The sequence below is a fragment of the Saccostrea cucullata genome, unplaced genomic scaffold (genome assembly GCF_032062105.1).
Source record: "Saccostrea cucullata isolate Sc308-1 unplaced genomic scaffold, CSIRO_AGI_Scuc_v1 ctg1781, whole genome shotgun sequence".
Lineage (NCBI taxonomy): Eukaryota > Metazoa > Mollusca > Bivalvia > Ostreida > Ostreidae > Saccostrea > Saccostrea cuccullata.
Window position 1 is genome coordinate 21,671 of NW_026922689.1, and position 17,261 is coordinate 38,931.

Sequence of the window (17,261 nt, forward strand, 5' to 3'; positions counted from 1 at the left end):
TGTCGCCCGACTTCGTTCGGGGCGACATAAATATGAAGAGTACACCCGAAAAAACATATGGAATTTGAACTACATGCTTTTTAACAAAAACGGTCACGGTCGAGTTATTACACATTCGATTACAATTTTTTTGGCCTTGACAGTTTAAGTATTGGAAGTTAAAGGCAAAATTGTAAGCAACTATATGAAGTACATTGATATTAAGGTTTTGAACTTTTTGAAAAAAAAAAATAAAAGAGGGGACTTATATAAGTATATATTCTCAATGTAGATTTCTCTTGTTAAATATGTGTGCGAAAAGCATTATCCCATATTTTGATTTTTTTTCTTTTGTTGTACAATAAACGCTGTTACAGTGTTACTCATTTTCATTTTATGAACAATGAAGCATATTTTGACGTTGGTTGACATGGTAACCGTACCACACAGAAAGAACTTTTTACAATGTACCTGGTTTATGTTTATGACATGAGATGAGCTTACATATATCTGAACGAGTTATGAAATAGTTTTATGACTACCTTTATGACTACCATGTTGGGTGGCATTCCATCTCAGAGAGTTGTCCTTAAGTCACATAGCGTATTATGTCGTAATGTTTTCATCTCTGACTTGGTAATGTTTTTTTTTTATATTATCTAAAACTAACATATGTATTATTCAAAAATTCATTAATATCAATTTTTGTAAAGAGGTCAAAATAAACATTTGTGTTTCTTTTTATAAATACAACTATCGTTATTATGCATGGATGTTTGCTTCATAATTTTATCTATATATTCTGTATAAAGTACATTTATCTATATAATGAATAATATTATATGTTAAGCATTTCTTTCAAAAAAAAAAAAACAAAAGAATTGTACGTATAAGTTAAATGTATTAATAGTATTTAACTGACTGCATCAGTTAACGAACAAAATAAAATCAAAAACTAAAGCTGTTCCATTTTTTTTTTTTACCTTTTTTAGGTCATCATGTATTTTATGATGAATCTGACATTCCATTCCATTGTTTCTCGTTTCTTGTTTCTCGTTTGTTTTACACATCATGTACATACCCGGCAAAATTGATATAAATACCACTTGAAACAGAAGTTATTTCTCTTGGCAAACATAATAGCTATGCCAATTAGGTTGAATTTCCGAGATTCAATTTTATTTTAAAACTATTTTTAAGTCTTGTAGCAATTTTAGCACCGAGGATCTTGTCTCCATATTTTTTTTTTCAAGTTTCACGTTCGTAATATAACTATTGAGGTAAATAACTTAGCATCTTTTCAAGAATAAGACAATGATTTCACATATAAATACCAAGAGATATTTGAAATGCTTTTAAGCAATCATTACTTTGAAGAGTCTCATGAACAATTTAACTAAGCTATGATAATCCATCTTAACCATTTGTTAAAAACCTCTTAAGTGAAATATATTTATTCCTGATCTTCCATGCCTTCGGAAATTTCAGATATGGGTCTAAAGCTCAATGAAAACTGCATTCCAGCTTAGAACGCAGACTTTATATCTTCCTACAAACAGATTTTGTCAAAAACAAAAACAAGCATATTTTTGTATATATAAATATTTTGTATTGTTTTGTATGAATACGTTGTAAAACTAATGAAATACCTCGATTTGAGATTAAGAATAGAAAGTTTTATCACATTTATGTAAAAAAAACATATTTCTTGGTCAGCTGACAGAAATTCAAGACGTACCGGTAAACTTTGCTCATATTTGACAAATTCATGTATGCATTGAAATTTTATCTGTCCTTCGTGTCCTTGAAAAACGTTAAGCTTAATTTTGTAATGTGCTACATTATTTAGCTTTCTTTTCTACATTAAAAATTTTATCTTGGCAAAAACAAATGCACATGACAAGTTCAATGGCTTTGCCTTTAGTAGCCACGATGTTGAAACCTCACATAGTCATTGCATATCACACAGGTCTCAGACCTAACATAGTAATAACCTCTCATAATCAACCACAAGACTGGAGCTATATAATTGATGAATTATATAAAATTATAATATTTATTGTATAATGTCCTTCTCGAGAATGTTTCACTCATGTGGAGACGCCACTTCTTGCCGATAGAGAACTACACACTTTGTCATTTACTCGGCACTCAGGGCTACTCTGCAGTGAGGATTATTTTTGTCGTGCCGGCACTAACTATGACACGAGACATCGTTTTATACGGTATCATCCAAGGGACCGGTCTCCACGTCCTACAGTGGCGACGTTATGATTAACGCTTCACTTTGTGACTCTCGATCAGACTCTCTAAACACTGCACCACTTTGATGACCCTGGAGATTCACGATATTAAGAATCTATTGATACTCATTGTGAAATTCCTTGATACAAAAAGCTGCATCATAGAGATCATGTTTATAGAAAATCCTTCACCTTTTTCTTATTTTTTTTTTGCATTTGATAGATATATATTTATCCTTTGATTCTTGTCTATCCCATCCAAACTCTATATGTTATCCAGGCTATTTTGCAGGGCAAATAAGATGCATTTTAGAGCAAAAGGTGTCATCTTTATTTAACCGAAATGGGCAATTTTACAAAAAAAAACACATCGGTACGAGGTTGACTGGAAAACCTAGATGAAGAATTATTTTTTAAAATTCTCGAAATAAATACATAAGGCTCTTTATTCTACAGATTTATCACTAATTGCCTTAACAGCTATAACTTTTAACTATACAAGGGAAGTGATAATATACTTCACCCTGTTAAATATGAGGTCTATAATACATAATTATGTATGTGACAAGTTTAACTTGTCGGCTGTAGTTGAAAATAAATGTTTGTCTGTACAATGTCAAAGAGTTAAAATGTTTATGATTCAGAAATTTCAATCTTCAAGATGTTTGATTAAGGCCACGAGTTTTCAAATGTGAATATTTTTAAAGGATGAAATTTTGCAATTGTCCATGTAAAAAAGCATTCTCATGTGGGGGATATTTTCACAGAAGTTAAACAATATACAAGTTTGGTTGTTTAGTATATTACACCTTTAGTGTACATTTTTTATTCATTTTAAGTTGACATAAAATTGCTTCATGCAACATCTCCATGTTTAAGTTATTATTCATGACTGTAGGATGTGTATCAACTTTAAGATTTTGTGCGTTGGAGGGGGGTATGATGTACATTAAAGCAAATTTTAAGAAAAGCTTTGATTTTCAAGAATGTAAAATATTTATTCGGAGGTATCAACATGCTCAATGGCAGTAGGGCAATTCTAGTTAATGCCATATAGCAAATTAAACACTCATTATTAACAACAAACATAAGTTGAATAACGCATATTTGCTTGAATAAAGATTATTTCATTATGAAACATTTAATCTTTTAATATTTTTCATCTATTCATGGAATACTTAAAACATACATGTATTAAATCTAAAAGATCAAATCAAGTACCTTGTAATAAGAGGGTGGTACTGATAAATGCTGATGGGAAAAAGGTATTGTAATATATGGAAATCATGAATTAATTGGAATTAATTGGCATTGCTTTAATCTTGATTCTCAATATAATAATTGTTTAACAATTTTAAATACTTTTTTTAACAAGCATATGAGCACAGCAAAACGGTTAATCATTCCTTTCAAAAAGTGTATTTATAAATCAGGACGGCATTCAACATCAATCCCGACACAAATTATGTCAATTCGTTTTTTGCACATGACTCACCTACAAACAAACACACCCATTTGTGCTACTATATGCCCTTCAACTCTGTTGCAAGTGGATAATACAACAAATTATTTGACTTCAATTTATGATATGGTTATGGTATAACTTTCAATGATTAATACATGTACACACGAGATTATAACTATTTCATTGTATGTTTGTAGAAACCTTTTGTAACATATTTATATAAGTATCTTATATACACTTTATAGACGTCATTTTAATATATATTCTAGTGCTTTAGTAGCACTACATTGATAACATTGATAAAGATGTAAGTAAGGTCATTGGAGATTTTGTATTTGAGAAATTTAATGTTTGATAGACATACTACAAATAATCATACTATTTTATGACAGAATAAGTATCACTTAAGATACTTGAACACTGTCAGTTTTTTGCTGTAGTATTGTCCAACATAGACATAATTGTTCTCATCATCCACACACACACTACGGGGATACTTCACTCCTTGTTGTTGTGTCAGTAATAGAGACAAGAACTGACCGTCCTGATCAAGGAGGTGAACAGATTTACTTTCAGTATCACAAACCAGGATGTGGCAGAGGACATCAGTACAGATTCCATAGGGATAGAACTCTGACTTCTGACCTGTGTAGGATAATCTGTGTTGTCCCGATTTACTCATCACCACTAGTACATTATAGAAGTCCGATGTACAGATATCCCCATTAATGTTTTCTGTGATGTAGTATGGTGAAATGTACAGTCCCTGTCCTTTGTTATCCCTCTGTATGTTCTGTGGTTCTTTTCCTGTTTTGTTGTACCTGACGACTTTACCAGCCATACCCGCCAGTAAGTCTCCGTTTATGTGAGATCAGTGAATACTGAGTGGTTCCAAGTCTCCAGTTTTAATGAATTCAGTGATATTATTGTCCTGTTTCATCCTATTGATTACTTTCAACTTTCTGTCTGTAAAGATCAGATCCCCGTCCTGTATCACTGTGTGATAACCTTGCACTCCACCACTGGTTTTATTTTCTGAATCTCATTTCCCTGTAGATCTATTTGAATAAGATTACCCTTATTGTCACCGATCCAGAGTCTGTCTGATTGAGCTAGTGATACATAGTATTCATGATCAACACATGGTACATTGAACTCCCTGACCTTGGTGACAGAGGAAGATACAGACAATGTTTGTATTTTGTCAGATTTCTTTCTGTCTTCTTTCAACTGTTTATGTTTAGATTTCATTGATGTTTTGTAGACACTTTCAACGGGCGATATTTCTCTCTTTTCATCCTTATTGTTAGGTATATGTATTTTACCAAGTAATGTGGTGATATCATCTTTGCTGTATTGACCAGCAGTAAATCTTGGTATGACTGGTTTCGTTATCTCAGGTATGGAGCGGATCTTTGGCTTCTCAGATATTAATTTCTGAGGTTCTGTAGAAGACAGGCATCTGTGGAGCTCTTTGACGAGGTTATTAAGATAAGCGATGTAGTCATCCATGGTCTCGTTTTGTGTATTTAGATTATCCAAAAGAGATTGCTCTATCTGGTCTAACTGTTTCATGTTCTCCGATATGACTGTGTCCACCATACTTTTAAAGAACTCACCTTCAGTCTTCACTGATGTTCTGATATTGTCCATGATGTGTTTGATTTCACATGCATCTTGTTTAATTTCCATCAGAAAATCTTGTGATATAGGGAGAAAATACTCATGGATTTTTGAAATTTCTTTTTGGCAAAGCACAGACTTTTCTGCATAGATTGTTTCTAGATCAAAAAACGTATGTCTATGATGGTTTCCATTTATAGCACATTTGGAACATAATGGAACCTGACATTCATTACAGAACATGTCTATATCTTTAATGTGGTGGATCTTGCATTTCCTCACAGGAAGTAGTCTTTTACGTAGCTGGTAAAGAACCACCTCATGATTCCTGTTTCCTGGATTTTTCAGATGTTCATCTCTGCATTGTTTACAGAATCTTTGATGACAAGGGTTGTAGTAGAACTTACAGTTTCTTTCACATTCTTCAGTGCCACACTCTAAAAAGTGTTGGGCTCTGGGAGGAATACCAGTTTTAGATAAAGCCATCTAAAAGAAACAACGTTTTAATATACTCAATTGGACGAAAATGGGCAGACCCTGGTAATGGGCATTTCAGAAAATGTGACTTATAAAGTAGAATAGATTGATTAATATTAAAAAGTGATAGAATTTTAATTGTCAAACATCTAGTAGCAAACATATCTGATCTGACATTTATATGAAAAAAAACATAATGTTAGATATATGCTTAAAATGTATTTAAATGTAGAATTTAAAAGGAAAGAATTCTTAGCTTTTATTTGATTTATCAAATACTTTTTGTATAACAAAGCTGGATTTAACAGTCTATTCATGTTTCCCAGTCCCTTAGTAAATGAACATGTAGGTATATAAGTATTATATAAATAAATTTAATTTAATCCATTGTTCATGCATGGTAAAAAGAGAAAAAAAGACTCTAACATTTATTATTTGATACTTACAATATCTATAATGAAATATAAGCATGCCCTTGTCCAACAGCCTTTAGATTGTCAGAGAGAGACGTACCAGTCAATAGTTTTAAAACACGGCCTCTTATTTACTTTCTGGTTAGAGGTGATTTACAGAGGTGGTTAGAGGTAATAAATATCAGAGGTGAATATTGACATACTGAATACCTGACACTTGATGGCCCTTGGCTGTCCTGACGTAGGGGCTACTCTGGTTTATATGACGTATAAAATGGATTTTAATAAATTTATGACAGTCAAAAATATTGATTTGATTTTATTGAAGTCATTTTTCTTTTTATTTTAGTTTCTAAATCACATATTCTACATAAAAAAATAGACGATCTAAGGAATATCGCTGATTGTTTAATTGAATTATTTTGTTCCTGCAAGGTTAGGACTGGACCTCAAATTGTGTTTAGAATTTCTTTTAGGTAATCATGAGAATATGAAGAAAACTATTTGAGATAACTATGTGCTTTTCATTGTAGGTGGATTTAAAGGACATTATTAGAAATAATATACAGAAATAAAGGGATAAAATCAGTCCAAAGAACATTGAATTTCACTTAGATATAGTATGCCCTCTAAAATTAAACCTCTACAAATGTTGGAGGAATAAACAAAATGTCACAAGCGAGTTGTGCATTTGTGTTCAAGTAGTACAGGCAGTAATATTGAGTGACAGAGACTCTGTACATATATTTGATGAGGAGGACAATCTGTAAAGAAACGATTTAATTGTAGAAATATAAACAAACATTTTAAAATGTTGGAACGTCAACATTGTCAATGAAAGACATAAGCGCTTCAGGGTTGCTTATCCTGTGAAAACAATGTTAAGTAATAAAAGAAATTGAAACTTAACACAGGAAACTATACAATTATAGTGCAATTTTTAAAACATAAATGATAAAATGAGTGGGCATTGGATTATCCTGTGTAAAAATTATAGGGATACTATTTTTCAAAGAAATTCTTGACGCTATGTTTTTCGTTTCATTGCCGTTAAGTGTGCTCCGCGGGTACAAAGCATGTTGATTCTAAAATGAAGTATATTGATTTCAGTTTAAATTGGATGAAATGGAACTTCAGACACCAACAACACAAGTATTTTTACATATTACAATGTGTTTATTTTTTTTAATTTCTAATGAGTAATACAACGAAGATTGACATCGTCCACGAACTTAACGAACAAAACCGTATTTACAGTATTCCAATAAAATTAGTGACCCAAACTTTGCAAATTTTTGGTTCTCTATGGATGTAATGACATTGTCGATAGTATTGGAAATCTTTCCAGTCCGCAGTGTAATAATGTAAATGTGATGAGACTTTTAAACCATATACAGAGACGTAAACGTAGTCATGGGCATCGTTCGTACAATAAACCTGCAATACACGATGTCTCTTTTGATTCATTACTACCTTATGTAAATCATCAGTTAGGTCTACATCATATTCGAACAAAACTTTACTCTGCCCTTTTGAAACTTTTAAATAGTCTTCTTGAAAAGGCCAATGAACATCCAATTTTTGATTCCTCGTCACATGAATGTAGGTTCGGATCTGTGATTATGAATATTGCATATCATAGGCTTTTTAAACCCGCGCGTTTCACGGAAGAAAATGCAGCTAAAACAATCCGTCGTCTTTTCCTTAAACTTCTATATGCAAATAAAGGAATTGACGCGGTAAATATATGGTGAATTATTATGCTTCCTGTCATCAGTTTGTCTCTATATAACCCATACCCTACTATTCCCGCATAATGTTCTAAGGATTTATATAGCGTAAGCATACTATGCCGAAATAGTGCACGGCTTCCATTTTTGAGGAAAAATCCGACAGCGCCTTTACCGGGGGGCAAACTCACGACCCCGAGATTGTCAGTCCGACGCGCTACCGATTACGCCACAGACGCCGTTATGCCAAGTATTGTACTATTATATATATAAACTTAATTTCAAATATTTTATAACTAAAATTAAAAATAAACAAAATAATTTTTCTAAAATAGTTTCTTGCAACCCCCCTTCCTTCACTCAAATAATATTCTCTAAAACTATCTGTAGATTATACCTAAAGAACGTTCAAAATTAAAGAAAAAGATTATGACGTACATGTTGCATAAGGTGGCGTCTTAATAGAGTAGACGAATGTTACAGGTGATGAAACATTGGGAATGAAGAAAAATATTGCCGTTTTTATACAGTAACAACAGTCAGCATAATAATAACAATAGTGTTGGGTTTTGCGTGCACTATGCCTTAATAGTAGTCAGGGAAGCGAGTGCACTATGTGTCAAACCCTGACTACTACATTGTATTTAGGCATAGTTCACGCAAAACCCAACACTACTATATAAATATAGACCTTAGATCACTTATTTTAAAAGGTCTTAAATATAAGGAACCCCGACGCTATATATAAGTTTTGAATACTTTTACGTCCAGAGTGCCAAAATGCATTTGTACGAAAGCCTATCAGTATCAATCTAGAGAGAAAAAAATTAAAAGGCGTTATAACGCCTTTCGAGAAGACGTAATAATGCGAAAAATGGCGTAATAACACCTTTTGAACAGGCGTTATTACGCCTTTCCAAAATGCGTCATTACGCCTTTTTAAAAGGCGTTATTCCGCCTTTCTAAACGGCGTTATTTCGCCTTTCCAAAAGGCGTAATTACGTTTTTATTTTGAACATATTTAGCCGAACCGAGGGTTGGGGGTGCGGACATCTTACCTTTGGGGCATTAATTTTACAATTTGATTTAGGATTAATTTTCTCAAAAAATAATATAAACAGATAACAATTGGATTTCTAGGAAAAAAGATTTTTAAATGCGATGTGTATTTTCAATGTTGAACCTACTAAGTCCTTCTTTAATACCAGACACACCTATAAAAAGGATCATTGATTTTAATTGCACAAAATACCTATGCAAATAGTTTGCCTGCTTTTTTCCAAGAAGAGAGAAAAATATCTTCAAATGACATGAATTTCAATCCATGACAAGCAAAGCTCCAGGATACATCTGTCTATATCGCATGTTCCCAAGTAGAGTGTTGCCTTCTCTTAAGTGCCTGTCTCAGAGAAAACCATGCAAATTGAAAAAAATTATCCAGATGCATTATCTTAGTAAATTCAAAAGTGACCCATACAAATAAAGATTTGGTCCAAATGACCTAAAATATGATTTACATTTTGTCGTAAGTTGTTTCTATTTTTAGTAACGGGGATTATTTGTTTTCCTAAAAAAAAGTGTAAAACGAGCATTGACATTCATGGAAAATGATGCATTTTAAGTGCGTCTTTTAAACATATTTACTATAATTTTTATTTCAATGTTGCATATGTTATGGAAGTGCAATAGTAGTTAATTATATTCATTAAAAAAAATTACATATATATTTTGTATTTAGCCACATTATATCAGGGAATATACAAAGAATCTAGATTTTAGCAATAAAGACTTTTTTTTCAAAGTTTGGTTAATCATATATTGAAGCGAGGATGATTTTTTTATTTGAATTTTACTGTTTTGAATTTATTCAATATAGAAGAAAAACATATTAAAAAATTGTCGTTGGCAAACAACTCAGCAACATAAAAAAAAAATTCTAATTATGGGTGAATTTTTCAATATTAACCTTAAATCAAAACATGCCAATTCATGCTAAAAAAAATGATACATAAATGATTAAATGGTATTTTCATGTCATACCAGTACTAATAATTTAGAAATTGTTTATATATAGAAAAGAAATTTGTTTTCATTATAGATGCCTTTAATTCTTATATTAATATTTAGATTTTTTTTTTGCATTTGCCTAGTCAGAGTTAAGTCCCCTTGCGCAACTCTCCTTCTTTAAAGGTAAAAAAATTGCACTGGAAAATGTCTATGGGGAAATTAATAATGACACATGAAAGCAGTCAACTTTCTATGGAAAAACTCACAATTAAATGCAAACAAAATGAGTAAAAATTCACAAGGATGTGATTTTCATAAAGTTTTACCAGATTCCGTGTCATGAAACAGACAGACAGAAAGATGCCAATATGGATATTTATAAAGATTTGATTGCTTATTCTTTTGATGTGTATAGAAGATTCTTTTTATGTGGAATGTTTATCACACTATAATGATGATTTCATGAGTTTGTACAAGCCTGACCTCATAAATTTTTCATTTTACATGTTGAAAACTACCACTTAGTAAAATAAATATTTCGGGAAAAGAATGGATCGTCCGGGATTCGAACTAGGACCTCTCACATGTGAAGCGAGAAACATACCACTACACAAAGGAACCGCTGTAACCTGGCGATAATTATATGCTAAGATGACGTCACATACATGTTTAAATTCACGTTTGATAATTGTCAAAATTTTATACAATGTATGGTGTTTAATTTAACCTTTAATAAACAGTTCTAATAGATGTAATAAGAATATAAAACCCGCCGAGAACCTCTTTTATACGTAATAATAACCCCCACTTTTCAAACGGGGGACAATTAATTATGATACATGTGAACACCTTTGCCCTTGAAATTTACAATAATATTTCATTTCAGAGTATGAAGAATATGAGAGAACAGTAAATTGTCCAGATTGTGTTTAATGGCAGAAAAACTGAAGTTGAGTTGAATAGCTCACAAAGAAGAGAGTGTACGTATTGTTTCATTCGTCAAAAAAAAAAAATCAAGTCATTGCACCTAAAAATGATGTTGTTTTTTTGGATTCAGTCATTATTTATTGAATTAAGAGCTATGTATGTCTAAATTTTTGAAATACTGATATAAAAAAATCCAGAATTATATTTTTTTAGGAGAAGTTTTTAGGTACTTATGATTAACGTTTACTGTATTCTTAAAATTTTTGATTTGAAAATTTAACAAACTTTGACTTTCAATATTTTCTAAACTTTATATTTGCCAGCGACAGTTTTTTTCACATTTTTTTAACATAAGCATCCTTAACAATAAGCAACAACATTTATTGGATTCAAATACCCTCGCTGGTTGTTACAGCAATATCAATTCTACCTAAAATTGACACTTTTTCCGAACATTGGAAAAGTGCCAATTTCATGACCTTTTTGCACTAAAACAAAATGGATGTCAATCATTTTGACTAAGAATTTGTGAAGAACTAACCTTTATCCTTTTGCTACAAAAAAGAATATCTAATTAACTTGTAAAATTGCAATTTTATTTCTCCTCAAAATGTTACTAAATCGTTTAAAAAATTACCTCTAATTTTGTTGCACGAGCTATTTTTAGTAACAGGCCATAAAACTTATACGAGTTTGATCAGTACAATAAATTTGTTTGATTTTCATTCATGCATGCTAGATTTGGCTTACAAAGTTTAACGGCGATCAGAGAAACTTGCCCCTGGACCATTTTGCATGGTTTTCTCTGAGAAAGGCACTTAATACGAATGCAAACAGTTGTCAGTGTGATTTGCAGGAATATGAAGAATTGCATGAATAAAGACGGTTCAAATTATTTTTTCATATATTTATTAACATAAAATAACGCCTTTCCATTTTCCTTTTCAAGTAGGCCAGTAGTACGAGTGCGAATGGGGTACCCCTTCCCCTTCACACATACACACTTTGAGGGAAAAGTCTTCAGTGCTACAGTTTAGATATTATAATTAACTATTGGGTGCTTGGTTCCTGAACATTTAAACAATAAAGTTTAACCGAGAAGTCACCCCACGAGTTTGGCCAGTAGAGTGGGGGTGGTGGTTGGGGGGGGGGGTTAAAGCACGGGCCTGTTAAATGAAAAATTATGGTTATTCAAAAAGCGTTATAACCCTTTTGGAAAGGCGTAATAACTCCTCTTAGAATGGAAAGGCGTAATTACGCCTTTTAAAAAGGCGTAATAACGCCTTTTAGAATGGAAAGGCGTAATAACGCCGTTTAGAAAGGAGATATAACGCCTTTTTAAAAGGCGTAATAACGCCTTTTGGAATGGAAGGCGATATAACGCCTTTTTTCGCGTTATTACGCCTTCTCAAAAGGCCTTATATCGCCTTTTAATTTTTTTCTCTCTAGATTGATCCTAATAGGCTTTCGTACATTTGAACTACCTTATATATATTGGTTTATGAAACTTCATAAATATCCTTACAAACAAAGATGCATAACAGGTTCCAGTAAATGTTCAACCAAGTCTCTTTCGTTACTCCTCACTTAGATATTGACAATAGTGAAGGAAAAAGTTCAAGAGTACTGTGCAACTATATATTCAAGAAGTGGCGTGAATCAGATGTGGATATTTAAAAACTATAAAGAATTTTTTGACAATATGAAATCACAAGACTTTACAAAAATCAACAGCTTAAAAACTTACCACTTTTCAACTTTATACACAACTATTCCCCACGACAAATTAAAATCCAGGCTTTTTAATACCACTGATAGCTGCTTCTTCAATAAAGATGGAACTCGTAAATATACTTATCTCGTCATTGATCATATGCAAAATTGTTTTGTTAAAACAGATTCTGATTGAACACATTAGTACTCTGAAGTTGACATCAAGAAGATGCTTGAGTTTCTGATTGACAATATCTATGTGGTTTTTGGAGACCAGCAGGCATGTTTACGAAGCTATCTTATGACTAAGAAACGTCTTAAGATATACTTACGACAATTCTCAAGACTAAGTGGGGTTTTCGAAAGTATCGTAACTTAAGAAAGTTCTTAAGAATTATCATAAAGTTACGACAGCTTTAGACATATCTTAGGTCTGTCGTAAGTAGAAATAGCTGCGTCCATGTTGTTGCTGGCTCGAAGAAATCGTCGTATCAGACTGAATGAGTATTTAAAGATATAGGAAGAATTCGAAAGACCGATTACTAGTATGTCTGGACCGTTAACGACAGCTGTAAAATTATATACATGTACCATGTAATATATATATATATTTCGTTAAATAAAATTTTGATATGACTATTAATTTTTGATGATGTGTTTATCGAAACAAATGTAATACAGTTTGACTGATTAATGATATTTGCATTATTTCATTTGAAAGAGGTATTTATTTTGTTAGCCCCCTCTTGAAGCCTCAAAGCTATCGAAAAAATCATGGATTTTTTGTAATGTGCATTGTATCAGATGGTTTCTACATATGTTGAATTATAACACAATTATAAATGTAAGTTATATTTACACATGACACGGACGTAGCATCGAGTTTGAAGGGGGTGGTAGAAAAAGATTTCAACTAACATAGAAAAAAATCTTGATAATGTACATTTAAAAAAAAATGATAAGCGAAAAAGAACCCCGAAAATTTTGTGGCTCGAAAATCCACAGGCACCTGATGTTACTTTCTTTTTCTTAAAATAAAAGAATATAACCCCTACCTAATAATAAATTATTTTTAGGTAGGGGTATATTTTTATTAAAAGAAAAATACTGTGGTTTCATAAATATTCGTTGAGCACCAATTTTCGAGGATTTCGTTGTTGAGCAGATCCACAAATTTAAATGCTCATTGAATTAAGAAATATGCCATTCATTTGTATAGATGGTATAGGCAATGCGTTTGTCCACGAAATTACGTATCTTCGAAAATGTCATTTTTATAAAATCCACGAAAATTGATGCCAACGAAAATTGATGAAACCACAGTAAGTAATGTCAGGTGTCTAAGCGAAAATCTTATTTCGTGCTGGGGAGGAGGAGGCCTAGGTTCCAACTTCTTTAAGTGCCAAATTTACTCATACACTATTCCATTACCCGTATTTTACTATGTAACACAAAAAGGGGGAGGGGCGATCTTTCAATGAACCTTTTCTAATGGTACAGTGTAATAGTATTTGGACCTTCCATCCCCGATGTTTAATTACGTGCCTGTATGCATCTACTTTCCAAGAATTCCCATGGTTAGAATTCTTATGACATTCAGTGCCTCACGCAGATGCCAACATACATAGTAAGAATATGTAACCTGTAAACAAAATAAAATTTAATCTCACTAAACCTGAGAGAGTCGCGGAGTAAGGAGTTGATCCTTACGTGTCACTCATGTTCGAATCCCACTGTAGGACGTGGAGACCGCTCCTTCGGATGAGACCGTATTAACCGATGCCCGTGTCGCAGTTGATGGTGGCACGAAAAATATCCCTCATTGCTCAATGGCCCTAAGTGTCGAGAATAGGACAAAAGAGCGATATCGGCAAGTTTGGTAAGTGTCTCAATAGGCCCCTTAAAATGGATATCTTAATTTTACTTTATATATAGCTATAATTTGTACAGCTATATATGCGACCTTCATTGGTCATTTTCATTTTGATCAAAATGCCGTTATTTTAGAAATATGACATCATAAAAATCACGTTTTCCCGCCATTTTAGCATATTTTGTATAAAACTGTTTATTTTCAAGCAGTTTTTCTTTCAGGAAATATAGAGCGCAGCCTAGAACACGATTTATATTTTTACCAAAGATGTATCTATTCAATACTAATATGTGACAGAAAAATTATGTATGTTCTACACTGCGCTCTATGTTTCCCATTAGAAAAAACATCAAGAAAAAGGCATATTTTTGGCTTTTTTGTTAGAAAGCAAAAATAGCATTATTTCTCATGTCATTTACAGTTAATGAGGGCATAAAAATGTGAAAAATATATTGGAAATATTTCTAATATAATCTCTTCTACAAAATAAAAATATAAAACATATCTGAATGTCATTCTAAAATGTTGATTTTTATGGGGCCAAAATTGGTTCTTATCATATATACTCCTTTGTAGCTCTCCATCGGCAAGTGGTGGCGTCTCCATATGAGTGAGAGAGAGAGTTTTTTCTCTGTCATATTTATTTAAGACGTCTTAACTTAGAATGGGTTTAATGGGTTTTCCGGGTGACCTCACAGGTGTTGATACATGTACTGCCCTCTATGGCAGAGATTGGAATATAACCAAAAAATCCCACAAATTTTCATGCGAATGATTTAGTCTTTGAGGGAGTGGGCTCCTCCAGTTTTGCCTACTTCCTTCTGATTTTCCGCTGCATCCCGTTTCACTCATATAAACTGGCGCACTTTTCATCGTTTAAGAATTCTGAATGATCAATAGCATTCTGTTTGATTTTAGATGTGTTTGAGAGACGAACATATTTTGAATAGAGGGGGTGCATTATAGATGTTACTTTCACCCTGTTACTTCGAGCATTTCATTGTTATATAATGAGAAATTAATTTTGAGAGTATGTAAGTGGGTTCATCTTTACTCTCTGTAAAAAATCATTTAATATTTAGTTTTAAATAAATGATTTTTGCTGTTGTCGAGTTGAAGGCCACAGTAAAAGATTTTGCAAAAATTTTGCTTCATTTGATTACAAAATTTAAAACAAATCTGCTAATTAAAGGGCACAATTGGTACTAATGGGAATTCCAATAGTATTTTGTAGGTCTCCAAAAACATTACATACATGACTGTATAGATATTGTCAATGGGAAACTCAAGCATCTTTTTAGATGTCGACTTCAGAAAACTTGCGTGTACAATCACATTGCTTTTCAACAAAATAATTTTGCGAAAGAACAATGACAAGGTAGGTAAATTTTCGAGTTTCATTATTATTGAAAAAGCAGTTGGCAGTGATATCTGGACATTAATTTATCGTGGGGAATGGTTGTGTATACAGTTGAAAAGTCTCAGGATTTTAAGCAGTTGTTTTTGATAAAATCTTGTGATTTTAAATTGTCCAAAAGTATCCACATCTGATTTACACCACTTCTTTAATATATTGTTGCACAGATGAAGTAAATTTTTGGAAAAAAGTAATAGAATATATCCTAAATAAATTTCCTTATCAATAAAATTAACATGTAAAGAACTTTGATAATTTTTGAAAATGAATCTGATTTTTTACTCGTTAAATTAATAAGCTAACGATAAGACTGTAGATAACGAATCGGTAGATATCAAAACGGTAGCGAGTTTGAGTGACCTCTCAATACGCAAACAGGATTATTATGGTAAAAAAAGAAATGGTATTGGGCGATCACAATTATTTCTTAGCTTTTTTCGCATCTTTTCAAAATACCCTTAGTTATGAATGTGAATTCTAATACTTTTTTTCTTCAACATTTTTTTGTTTTATACTCATTTGAAATTAGGATGTCAACATGATATAATTTTCAATAGTATTAATTATAATATAATTTCAGCTTTTGTATGCGGATACAAAATCTAACTTACCGTTTTTGAGCTCAACTTATTTACAGAAATTTATTATTTACTTATTCATTTATATATTTCATAGGTGAATCTAAGAATGGTAAAATAGAACAACATGGATTTAAACAAAGAAAGTGGGCGCTTTAGATGGCAATTCGGCAGGAATAGTGGCTCATAAAAAGAATAAAAAAAATTATCATTCATTTATACATTTTTTTTCACAACCTAGGTAATGACTGTGACGCAGGTGAATGTAAAATGGGCAAATTTTCAATTAAATATGTTTGTTTTTATTTGAATATGCACCTGAATATAGCCATATCAGTCAAATGATGCAAAAATTGACTCTTTTATAACGTTTTTCATTAATTTTGTTGTTTCTGGGTCTTCTCTCTATGGATTTTAAATGCGTTATAAGTGTATTTTAAACTGTAAAATATATTCCAGTTGTTTAAAAAATGGAGAGACGACCCAGAAATACCAAAATCTAAACTTTTTCCATTTATTTTATGGTAGAAAATTGACAAAGTCCAATTATATAAGGCTCTGGCTTTAAATAATGATTTAAATGCTAGCTACGTATAGTGTCCCGCGGTAGCTACATTGGTTTGTCGCTGGATTCAAGCTATATCGAAGCAGCATTTTAGGTTCGAATACAGTGATTTTTATATATATATATTTTTTTTTTAAATCTTTTTGCTTATAATTTTTGAATTGGTACTGAAAGAAATACTCTTTGAATATAGTTACTAATTATGTTTCATAAATTATTTTACATTAATTGTTTTATTTTTCAATGCGTTC

At 32.0% G+C, this 17,261-nt stretch overlaps 1 pseudogene; it reads right to left on the reverse strand.

Annotated features, from left to right (window-relative positions):
- Nucleotides 1–4,087: 4,087 nt before the first annotated feature.
- On the reverse strand, nucleotides 4,088–5,842 carry LOC134262226 (E3 ubiquitin-protein ligase TRIM45-like; annotated as a pseudogene).
- Between the last annotated feature and the right edge of the window lie 11,419 nt (nucleotides 5,843–17,261).